This window comes from Diabrotica undecimpunctata, chromosome 7, assembly GCF_040954645.1.
Source record: "Diabrotica undecimpunctata isolate CICGRU chromosome 7, icDiaUnde3, whole genome shotgun sequence".
Classification (NCBI taxonomy): Eukaryota; Metazoa; Arthropoda; class Insecta; order Coleoptera; family Chrysomelidae; genus Diabrotica; species Diabrotica undecimpunctata.
Window position 1 is genome coordinate 25820124 of NC_092809.1, and position 12128 is coordinate 25832251.

Below are 12128 nucleotides of genomic sequence, written 5' to 3' on the forward strand. Positions count from 1 at the left end.
AAAAATAAAGATCTTCGCTCGTTTAGCGTTAAATGTTCTAATATCCCGAATAAGTAATTGTTTAAAAAATCAAGATATATATCACCATTTAAATTTCCAGGTAGAATATATGATAACCTATTAATTTGTTACCTAAAGTTGCTGCCCAAACATTAACTTTAAATTAGTGTTGGTAATGTGATACCCTTTTGACTCGTGGATTCTCATCACACCAGTAGTGTGCATTATGGGAGTTAAACATACCTTGTCGCGTAAAGGTGGCCTCGTCCGTAAAAAGAATGCATTTTAAAAAATTAGGATTGTGGGCTGTCCTTTGTTGCAATGTTTCACAAAAATCCACTCTAACCGGTAGATCATCTGGCAAGAGCTCTTGGACTTGTCTGTAATGATAAGGATGTAATTGCTGTTCTTTCAGTATCCGCCAAGTACTTGAAGAAGAAGTATTTGTTTGTCTTGCTATATTCCTTACGCTAACTGTTGGATCTTGATCAAGTAAATTTAAAATATTATTTTTCGAAACAAATTCAGATTTCTGCTTTAATCTGGAGCCTTCTAAAAATTGCAAGGCATGACCAGACGATGATAAAGATGTTAAAAGAGACATGGGGAATCTAAAATTTGCATTCCACGACATGTCTATTCATCTAGGCAGAAATCCTAACGAATTTGTTTCTCGTACTCATACAGAGTAGATCCGAATAAAATGAAAAAGACAGAAAAGATTTGATTTCACATTCAAAGCGTCTATGTATCTATTGATACGGATTTCGACTTAATAAGTCTCATCAGAATAGTTATTCATAGCCGTTCTTAACGTGAAAAATAATCTTCTCTGTCTTATTAGAAGCAACAATAACATGGCTTCGTTATGGACGCAATAGCGACATCTGATAGAAAAATCGGTAAGATAGTTTCGAAACAAATTCAGATTTCTGCTTTAATCTGGAGCCTTCTAAAAATTGCAAGGCATGACCAGACGATGATAAAGATGTTAAAAGAGACATGGGGAATCTAAAATTTGCATTCCACGACATGTCTATTCATCTAGGCAGAAATCCTAACGAATTTGTTTCTCGTACTCATACAGAGTAGATCCGAATAAAATGAAAAAGACAGAAAAGATTTGATTTCACGTTCAAAGCGTCTATGTATCTATTGATACGTATTTCGACTTATGTTACTTCCCCATGTCTCTTTTAACATCTTTATCATCGTCTGGTCATGCCTTGCAATTTTTAGAAGGCTCCAGATTAAAGCAGAAATCTGAATTTGTTTCGAAACTATCTTACCGATTTTTCTATCAGATGTCGCTATTGCGTCCATAACGAAGCCATGTTATTGTTGCTTCTAATAAGACAGAGAAGATTATTTTTCACGTTAAGAACGGCTATGAATAACTATTCTGATGAGACTTATTAAGTCGAAATCCGTATCAATAGATACATAGACGCTTTGAACGTGAAATCAAATCTTTTCTGTCTTTTTCATTTTATTCGGATCTACTCTGTATGAGTACGAGAAACAAATTCGTTAGGATTTCTGCCTAGATGAATAGACATGTCGTGGAATGCAAATTTTAGATTCCCCATGTCTCTTTTAACATCTTTATCATCGTCTGGTCATGCCTTGTTATTTTTAGAAGGCTCCAGATTAAAGCAGAAATCTGAATTTGTTTCGAAACTATCTTACCGATTTTTCTATCAGATGTCGCTATTGCGTCCATAACGAAGCCATGTTATTGTTGCTTTTAATAAGACAGAGAAGATTATTTTTCACGTTAAGAACGGCTATGAATAACTATTCTGATGAGACTTATTAAGTCGAAATACGTATCAATAGATACATAGACGCTTTGAACGTGAAATCAAATCTTTTCTGTCTTTTTCATTTTAAAATATTTTCTTTATTAATTGTTCTTGTTGTTCTTGGTCTACCAGAATTTATTTTATTTGGTCTCACATTCCCAGTTTCTCGACAACGTCGTTCAACGGCTCTAAATGTTTTTTTACTTGGTAAGTTTCTTCTAGGAAAGTTTTCTGCATAACGTGTCACAGCTGCACTAGAACATCCTAAACATTCGCCTAAGGTTAATAACATGTCAGTGTATTCAACATTTGAGTACATTTTGATTTGATTTTACAAATAACAAGGTTTCAAAACTCTAATTATTGTTGATTTATCGTCATAACAATCAATAAATGTCAGATTTCCATGGCACACTTGGAGAAAATAGAGGTATACCTATTAGAACTTTATCATTACTACCAGCATCAATTATTACTTCATAATTTTCAAATCAAAATATTCCGAAAACGGTACACAGTATCGAGTTTTACCAAGAGTACCTTTTTCGTGTAAAATTGAATGATGTTTAAGATTACTTGAAATTTTGATTAATGATTATACTCTTAAAAAAGTTATATTGACTAATACTTAGTACGATCCGTGTAACTAGCGCCCTCTATGAGAATCAGATATAAAAACAAATTCATGGGATGTATCAGCTGCCAAAACATATTCGTATAAAATGTCATTACAATGTTGCCAGTAGTTTCGGCAAAATCGTAAAATTTTTTTTCTTCAACGCCCTGTATCTTGAAAACGGATGGCGTTACAAAAATTTTTTACTAAGCAAACCCCAATTATTTTTCAGCTTTTTACCTACCCTAGAGACGGGGTTACCTTTTTTTGAAACACCCTGTATATTTAATATAAGTATAATTAAATAAATAAAATATAATAACACATTTTTTCTTTTCAGGTGTTGCACACGTTTTGGTTTTGCAATTGCTCCGCTTTTTTATACATAATATAATTTAAGTCCCATCATTTTATTTATTTTTTTATCATTCAAATATATTTTATTAACTCCCATATCATCTACTTCGCCAAGTGCTCTTATATAACTATTTGAAAGTTGTTTTAATTAGTTCGAAATCAAATGAACTTTTGTAAATCTTTTTTAAAGATTGTCTTAAGCCAAAAAGATAAAAGAAATGTTATTCATTCGCCACTTGTTACGATCTCTTAACTGGATGTCATGTGGTTCTTGTTATAAATATTTTTTAAATATAATCTATGTAGTTTAAGAATAATGTCCACTTTATTTCGCTAAGAATCTAAAAAAGGATAACTAAAGTTAATTCTTTTAACATTAAAAAAAAACGCGTCTTTTAAAGGACAGCAATGTAATATACTATTACGTTACTATTGTGTGTATTTCTAGTATTCATATTTTTGTGTTAAAATGTGACTTTAATGAACCCAAAGAAGAAATAACAGCTCATGTAGACATGACTGATCATGTAGCAAAAGATGAATAATTTTCGTCAATATCGTCATTATGGCTTATGGTTGATATTGCACCGACTTTAGATTATAAAAACGGTATCGTTGAAAGAAACAGCAAATATTTGCAGTATCACAGTTCTAGTTCAAAAATTATTTTGTATCGTTTTGATCTTAAGAGCGTAGGCGCAAAATTTCTGGCCAATGCTTTTTAAATGCATTCATTTTTTTCGAATCCTGAAAAAACTAATAAGTATTTTTGAAAAATTTAAACGCAAAATGAAAGACTACATTATTACTGAGGGCCGAAAGTCCCTGAAAACTTCTATAATGTTTATTTTAATAAGTTACAGGGGTGAAAAAAAAAGAGAAAATTTAGTGTGATTTTTAATTTCAAATATCTGATTCAAAAAAACTTTTTGTTTATTCTAAGGGACTTTCGGCCCTCGGTAATAATGTAATCTTTCATTCTGCGTTTAAATTTTTCAAAAATATTTGTTAGTTTTCTCAGGATTCGAAAATGATTGCATTTAAAAAGCATTGACCTGAAATTTTGCGCCTACGCTCTTAATTGTTGTACCGCTGCAATATTTCGTATCGAAACAGTATCTTATACAGATTCTAATGGGATCCAAACGTTTTTCTGCTTGTTAAGCTATAAGTCATTGATGTCGCAGGCACTAGGGCTGTTTTCGAAGGTCAGTATATGTTCTATGTTCTACATGGCGCCAGATTCGCGTTTATTATCTGTTTCGTTTCTAAGGCCCCACTTTATTTGATTGGTTTTCATTTTAAATGAATCCATCCCGGTTCTTATTCGGTAGTGTACTCCATACTGGCCACTTGGAGTTCGCAGGGTAGTTTGCAGGTGGGCCGTCCATGGTCACATTCAGAAATCTGCTACGGGATTTTAATCTTGTCCTCAGTTTAATTCCTCAGTCTCTTTTTGCTTACTTCTCGACCATATGAAATTTTTCTCTTTAACGCATAGATTAATATGGCATCAAAAATTTCACCAGGTTGATACTTTTTTTAATATTTCAGGAAATGTACTCGTATATATACCAAGGGTGTAAAGTTTAGTTAGCTGAACCGTAGCTCGGCGGCTAAGATACTGACACATCAAGCCGGAACGCACAAGTTCAATTCTCGGCACCGACAATGAAATTTTCAATTTCTAAAAATTATATGAGACGTCACCCTATTTCGGAGGACATCTAATAAATTGCTGTCACCATTGTCGAAGACGCCTGTCTCAATATCCTTGGATTGCATCTACAATTATTAGGGGATACTTATCCCTGCGAACGGGGCAAGGCTTACTGGTTCCACTAGTCTGGACTGACTGGTTTCGCCCTCGCGGATTTACAAGGGGGTAGGGAGATTTTGGGAGGAAGGGGATTAAGGACTTCTCGGACTCAGGTCCTGTAAAGAGTGAGAGGCTATGGGCTTACGTTAGAAGCCGGAGCATTGCATAAGCGAAAAATGTGTATCTCTTCTAGTCTCTACCTGTAACGGCCGGGAAGAACAAAAAAAAACAAATTTCGAGTTTACAATGTATTAAATAGACTGTATACTACAACTAAGATAACAAAATATCAGTTATGACCAATAATGTTTTGATCAGGCGCGAAGGGAGACGAGAAGAGACAAAGCAAGGAATTAAAGGGCGGACAATTCCGTATTATTAGATATACCTTGGGTTAGTATATAGATCTTAGTTACCTTCGCGTATTTAGGCTCTAGCTAATGAATACGCCTCCAGTCCTACAGTGATTCAAGATCCGTCAGTTGAAGTACGGCGCGCTATCGCGAACTTTCGAATCTCCAGATACCGGCACTTCTACGTCACACTATCCCGTCGAGTTAAATAGCGCGCTCACTGGCTGCGTATCGTCCCGATCGCCCGTACTTCTTGCGTGGGGCGCTCTCGAGTGCCACCTTCCCACTAGTCCTCGCTGGCCCGCTTCGTTCGGTTTTTTATGTGCCCGTATTCTCAGTTTCCGATCGTAGTACCAAGGTCGAGTTATTATTTTTTTGCTGACTGAGTCCCCGTGTTATTTTCCAGCGGAGGTCTATATTTTTAAACGTGATTTTTTTTCTTTTAAACAACCGTGGTGACCTGATATTTGAGACTCGTATAATACATTTAAACTGGGTCGAGTTTTCAATCTTTGTTTAATGTAAAAATATATACATTAACTATGTTACTTACTAGCTATGAATTTATTTGTTCTTTAATCAATTTGGAATATGTAATAATTACTTAAATAATTATTACTCTTTTCTAGGCTAATTACCCCTTAATTTTTCCTTCTTTCTTTCCTTGCTATGTTTACATTACAGACACGTAAACCTATCGGTCCCCCTGGGCCATCGACACTAGTTATCTTAAACAGGATTAAAGATGCAATTGGCATTGGTAACCTGTCTGAAAGAATCTCTCAAAATGCCATACGATATTATTTTTGATTTATATTGGTCATTTCCTGATAAATCCATTGAATGTCATCCAATTTGATGTTATTTTTCCAAGGCGTTGCCGTATTTTAGGAATACTTAAGAATGTGAGGATATGTAAAAAAAATGAAAATGTATTTGTTATTATTAATTCATGTGTTGGGATTTACAAAGGAAACATTGTAACGACAAAAATAATAAAGAGTTTTTTTGTCAATGTCAATAATAATGATTTAAGTTTTTGGATCTCCTAAAACTACTTTTTTATAAAATTTAATATATGTTAGATAAAAATTAGAACAATTTCTATTATTGCATGAATAAAGTGTATATCAAAATTATTGTTTCTTGTAAACATCACTGTATTGTGACTTACCTCCCCCAAAGTAGTTACTGGTATAAGTTGTCATACATTATCACGCCACAAGCTTCTTACAACTATTCAGTTATTTTTGTTTTTAGTAATACATATTATAAATAATAATTTATTATTAGCACATTGCTTATATTACCTAAAACTTTGTGGTATTAATAAAAATGTATGTGCCTTAAAACAGTAGTCAAATTTTCTGTCAGTGGCGATGCATACATTAAAGAACCATTGGCGTATTCTGTATTCAATGCTGTTAATGGAAATAATTGTTTCTTGAGTACCAAACTTAAATAAATTTTATTTTATTGAGAATATAAAGTCAAAAAAGTATAAAATTATCAAATTGAATCACAATCAGTGTGATGACATAGACATTTCATTGACTTGAGTGTAAGACGGGTATATAATACTGTATCCCTCTTAATCCCTGTATCATCAAAACTATTATGAAACTAATTACAAGGCAAAGAATTAACTTAGATATCCATTGAGCAAAATAATTCGTATGTGTGGACAAATATTTGTTGTTAAGTATTATCAGTTTATTTTAATAATGCAGTATTTATTGTATGTTAAAACTAATTTTAAGGAAATCTCTATCGAAGGAAATGATCCAAAGTTTCAAATTGAAAGAGAACTATCCATGTGCCTTTTTAACTCATGTGCCCATGATAATTTTACAATACACCATGGCATTCATATAGATCAAGTTTTAGCTTGCTTGTTTTAATGTGGTTTGTATATAAATAACATTTTCTTAAGACACCTAATATGTTAGATATATTTATATAGTTTATGATATTGTTGTGGAATTTTTGATAGTTGTTTTTAGAAAATCATGTTCAGTATTTTTGTAACTTATAACAGCAATATGTACAATTCGAAATAGACTGAATGCCTGATTGGGTGATGTTGAACATAAATTAAGAATAATTTTAAGCACAAATCGAATTAGGTAAGATTAAAGACTGGTGACAGACACGGAAATATTTTTAATGTAAAGTCATAGATTTTAAATAAATGGAGTAAAAATAATACTATAAAATTTATAAATATCATTACTTCCATATTGGTTATGTTTGTTTTGCCGACTAGGTAAAATTAAATATTTATTATAATATCTGGAACGAGTGGCATTCAAAATTCTAAGAATTAGACAGGTATGCCACATTTATATCTTCTTCCATTTATTATACTTTTAGCAGATATTATTATAAATGGATCTTGTATAAGAATTATACAATATTTTGTTAACAAGTAACCTAAAAATTCTACATAAAATCACTAATCGATTGAAAGAGTTAGATGAATAAAAAATACAAAAATTTATGGCGTTTTCAAAAAGTTTACAAATATTCACAAGTATGTAGAAGAAAACCATGATTGGAAAAGTTCAATTAAAAATCTAAGAACGTAGCTAAATATGTACTCAGTACATTTTTTTTTTAAGAAAAAAAATATAATAAAGTTTTTCTGTAAATAATCGCATGAAAATTTGTATATTGCACTTATTTCTGTAGAGTAGGAGGATCATCAGAATATCATAAATTGTAAAAACGAGAATATTAGGGTCTGAATTAATGAAAAATGACGAAGTTCTACACATAATTCCGAGAAATATCAAGTGAAAGACTGTTTTGACTATTCTTCCAATCAAATATTTAGAGCAGCAGTAGAAATCTTAAATATCGTTATAGTGATAGTCAATATTTGAACGATGATAATATGATATCATCGTTCATATGATTTATGAACATATTTGTTATAATTTTGAATTTTATTCAAGCAAACTTATCCAATGACAATCTTTGGTGAAAGTTGTAATATATTTATTTTTTCATTATACATTATCTTTCGGGTTTGTAGGCCGTGGTGTCGAATTGTCTTCCCTAAGTTTCGTCTGCGACTACGGCAAATATAAAAGGTTAAACGCATAGTGCAGTAACGAGGTTCACGACGTGAGTGAAAACTCTTTGCTCACTAGAGATGCACAGAGAGACAAAACCTTAAAAAAAAATTTAAGTGTACCTATGTTGTACCGATAAAGAGACACTGCATCAAATTGATAAAATTAGAGCAAAGTGTGGAGGCTACTACACTCTGTTCAGAAAACTAATAAGCATCCTGACAGATTTTTTTATTTATATGAGAATGAACTTACCTACATTTAAATTTTTTAGTCGTGTCATTAACGTAGTTGCTGTGTTACAACGAGACACTAGTTCAATTAATTCAAATAACATTACCCTACTTTCTTAACCTAATATGCTTTCTTAAGAGAAATGTGTATGTCCATATAGTGGCATAATTGTTACTTCGATAATGAAAAGTCCTTTTTAGGCTTCTCTTAGCTAGCCAATGTCTTTTGAGTATTCTATCTTGTTGTGATTCTAGTAATTATTTCAGTAGGGAGTTAGGATAAAACAGTAGTCTCTCATTATGTTTGACAATTCCTTCTTTAAATGATGTCCTTAATATATTGAATTTTTCAAATGTTTCAGGTAATTTTGTTTTCGTAAGTGAATACCTAATTGTTTCATGCTAGTAGATTGTGGTATTGCTATATTATTTAACCTAACCTATCGTCACTGTTCTCGTCTGAGTATGAAATTTATTGGGACATACTCATTCTCATTTATTCTAGTGTAAGCGAGTCTCTGTTTGACTTCAGAGATTTTTAAGTAATGCTTTAACTGTTTCTTGACTTTTATAAGAGCAAATATAACTGGATCAAACACAAAAATGCCATTTGAAATAAATATAAGAATTTTATTACACAAAATGAATCGAAAAAGAAATCGATTCCGAGTAGGAAGTCAATTTTATGTCACATTCTGTTTTTAACCTAACTAAATTCGTTCCTATTTTTAAAATTCACTGAAGTTATCAAAAGATACTTTACTTTTTATTAGTTGTACTCTTCAGTTTCTTGTAACTTCAAAATGTTTAAGATTTAACGAAGGTTTATTGTTAATTTAATGGTTTTTTTGGTTTTCCTATCACATTGCTAATAATTTCTATTTTAAATCAATATAGTATTATTTTTATATCTTCATATAGTAAACATGTATTAATAAACATATTAGTATAAACATCCGTTAATTCTTCCATTAAAAGAAAAGTTTTAGATGCAATATTTTATCTACAAAGCTTTAAAATCTTCTGATAACAAATAAAATTATTGTCAGTTTGTTGAATATTTTGCGTGTAAATAAACCATTTGTCTATAGCATATTACAAAAAGTTTCGTTAAAAAATAGTATTTTATTGTTTTCTTTATTACTGTTAGACAATTATATGTAAATATATTAAAACATTAGAGACTATTGTAAATTTTATAACACATTTTGAGCGATTATCAAAAATTCCATAAAGTTATTGATTGCGTGCTGCTGTGTTAACAACGAATAATAATGTATATAATTGTAAAAAACAGTTTATAATGCATTTTTCTCAGTTAACTAATAAAATTAATGATTGTGTTGTTAGTATTTTTACAAATACAATAAAATTGTAAAATTTTGCCTTTTTATTTCTGAACCTATTTTCTACCTGTGGAATAGTCGCCGGACGCTGAAAGGTGAAGCAATCACTCCCAATTCCTGCGTCTTCCTTCAAAGGCCTTCATCTGATTGTACCAATCCCATCAGAAAGCATCACCCACTCTCTATCCATCCTTTATCCTTCCATCTCGCCACAGCGTAGGGTAAGCAGCTATACTGAGGAACACCAGGCGGTATAAGAGCGTCGCTGCCACTGCTTCCGGAAAGTACCGCGACAAATCAAGGAGAGTAACCTCGATAAAAAAATCCGCAATCCCAGATTGTGATCCACCGTGACCAGAGGGTGAATGGCTACTCAGAAGTGGTCACGAACGGTGCCCCCATGAACTAGATGAAATTAAGGGGAAGAAATAGCCTTAACTATCCAGCGGTGACATGGAAGTTGAAGTTACCCAGAAAAAGGCGGGGCTTGAAGAAAGCAGAGTTGACATCAGTAAGAGGGACATTATATAAAAAAAAGAAGCAATAACGGCGTCGGACCTACTCCAGCTTAGCAAGGGCCATCCCAATACGAAGGTAAGAATCAAGAAAATGATTCGGAGATTGAACACAGCTATTGAGTACTGACATGGACAAGTGACCGCACAAAGAGACACGAGATTCGACACCAGCAGAGAAAAAGGAGACCGGAACCCAGGTAAACAAAGAAGACATCGAGAAAGAAAAGAATAGAGGGGTAGATCATCGCCTCCCTGTAAAAGGGCATGAGACGAGAAAGGCATAAGTTCGTCAAATACGAAGACGAGGAGTGGCTAGAAGCAATCAAGTTTGCAGAAAGATGGGAAATGACCTCAACAGGGGAAAATAACCTGAGCATAGCTTTTGACAAAACAAACCAGCTCACAGAAGATAAGTATGTCGATCGGACGATCCTTTCAGTAGGTAGAAATTCCGCAGGGTAAGGAAAGCGGCAATCCTCATCCCTAAAAACTTAAGAAAGAAATGGAAGTGCCATTACTTTCAGGCAAATATGCTTGCTAAATACACTAGACAGCTATTCGAAATCCTCATGAAGCGAGGCCCTTTAACCCTAGATTACCGGACTTGTTTAGCCGGACGTGATTACAGGACTATCGTAAATTTTACTACCTATAAAAAATGCCTTGTAATTACAAAACGTATATTCAAAATCTGAACAGGAGAGTTTTTATCATTATAAACATATTTTAAACGGATAAAAAATAGAATTGGTTAATGTTTTAAACAATCGGTGCAAATTTTTCCACGATGCTCACCGCATATCGCATGCTTGCATACTTGGCAATATGTAGTTTTCATTCGCCGTTTTTGGCTTGGACAATAAAAGCAATTTTTTCTTTTTCTTTCTTGATATGTGGGAACTTCTTCTGCAGCAGGTATCTTTAAAATGTGAGCTATATCGTGACGAATATTTCTACGCAAAGTAGCGGTTACGAATCTTTGTCTCATCCATGGTTCGACAAGAGACTGGCTCAAATAAACAATATACTGATACCGAGAAACGGGCTTTTTACCTCGTTTTAATGTGTTGTATGTGTAAATGACATAGGAATTAATACTGACTATATTAATCATATCATAAAATACACACAACGACGATCTTCAGGTTTTCCTGTTACAGCTAGCGTAGAACAAGTAACAGAAAAACAAAAATAATGATCGTAGACAGAGCAAATAATAATCTACCGTAGACACAAGTGGCGAATTTTGAACTGGTAAACAGATTTGTATACTTGGGCTCCCTGATAACCAACAATGGCGATTGTTCCTCAGAAATCAAGCGTAGACTAGAAATGGCCCGAACCGCAACAGCTAAATTAATAAAAATATGGAAAGACCGAACAATAACAAAGAATGCTAAGCTCAGGTTAGTCAATGGCCTTATTTTTCCCATCGCTGCAACGCAGCTGAAATATGGACTCTCAAAAAAATTGATAGGGGTAAGATCGAAGCTCGAAAGGTGGATCTACAGAATTCTACGCGTGTCCTGGACAGAACATAGAACCAACCTGTCAAAGAAAAAGTAAACCGAGTATACCTTAAATACTCAGGCCACATAGCTAGAAGAACGGCGATCATGGTCTTTTGGTAGTAGAAGGAAAGATAGAAGAGCGCAGACCAAGAGGAAGCAAGACGATGGGCACACCAAATGAAGACTCTGGTGGGAAAATCCCTACATGAAGCCGTCCATATGACAGGATCGCAGCCAATGGAAACAGCAAATTAACAATATTTAGAGTGTCGCCACGTCCTGACGAGGGCTCAAGGAATGAGGACGAGGATAATAATACTATGTGCTTTAGAATAATGTAAATATTTGAAATTCAAGTTAACGAGGTAATTTACCTAACATTATAGTGTGTTTAGAAATTAACATTATGGCAAAGTATTTATATTTTTGTAGGATTTTTTTGTTCAATAAGTAGGGGTGAATTATCTTACAACACCAGAAGGATTGAATAAAT

The 12128-nt window shown here is 33.2% G+C and overlaps 1 protein-coding gene across 1 annotated transcript in view; it reads left to right on the top strand.

Moving 5' to 3' along the window:
* Positions 1–9643, top strand: part of coro (protein coronin) — a 52622-nt gene extending 42979 nt beyond the window's left edge. The window contains exon 9 of the mRNA XM_072536909.1: positions 2762–9643. The gene's annotated coding sequence lies outside the window, so the exon portion shown is untranslated. The remainder of the gene's footprint in view (positions 1–2761) is intronic.
* The last annotated feature ends 2485 nt before the right edge of the window (positions 9644–12128 follow it).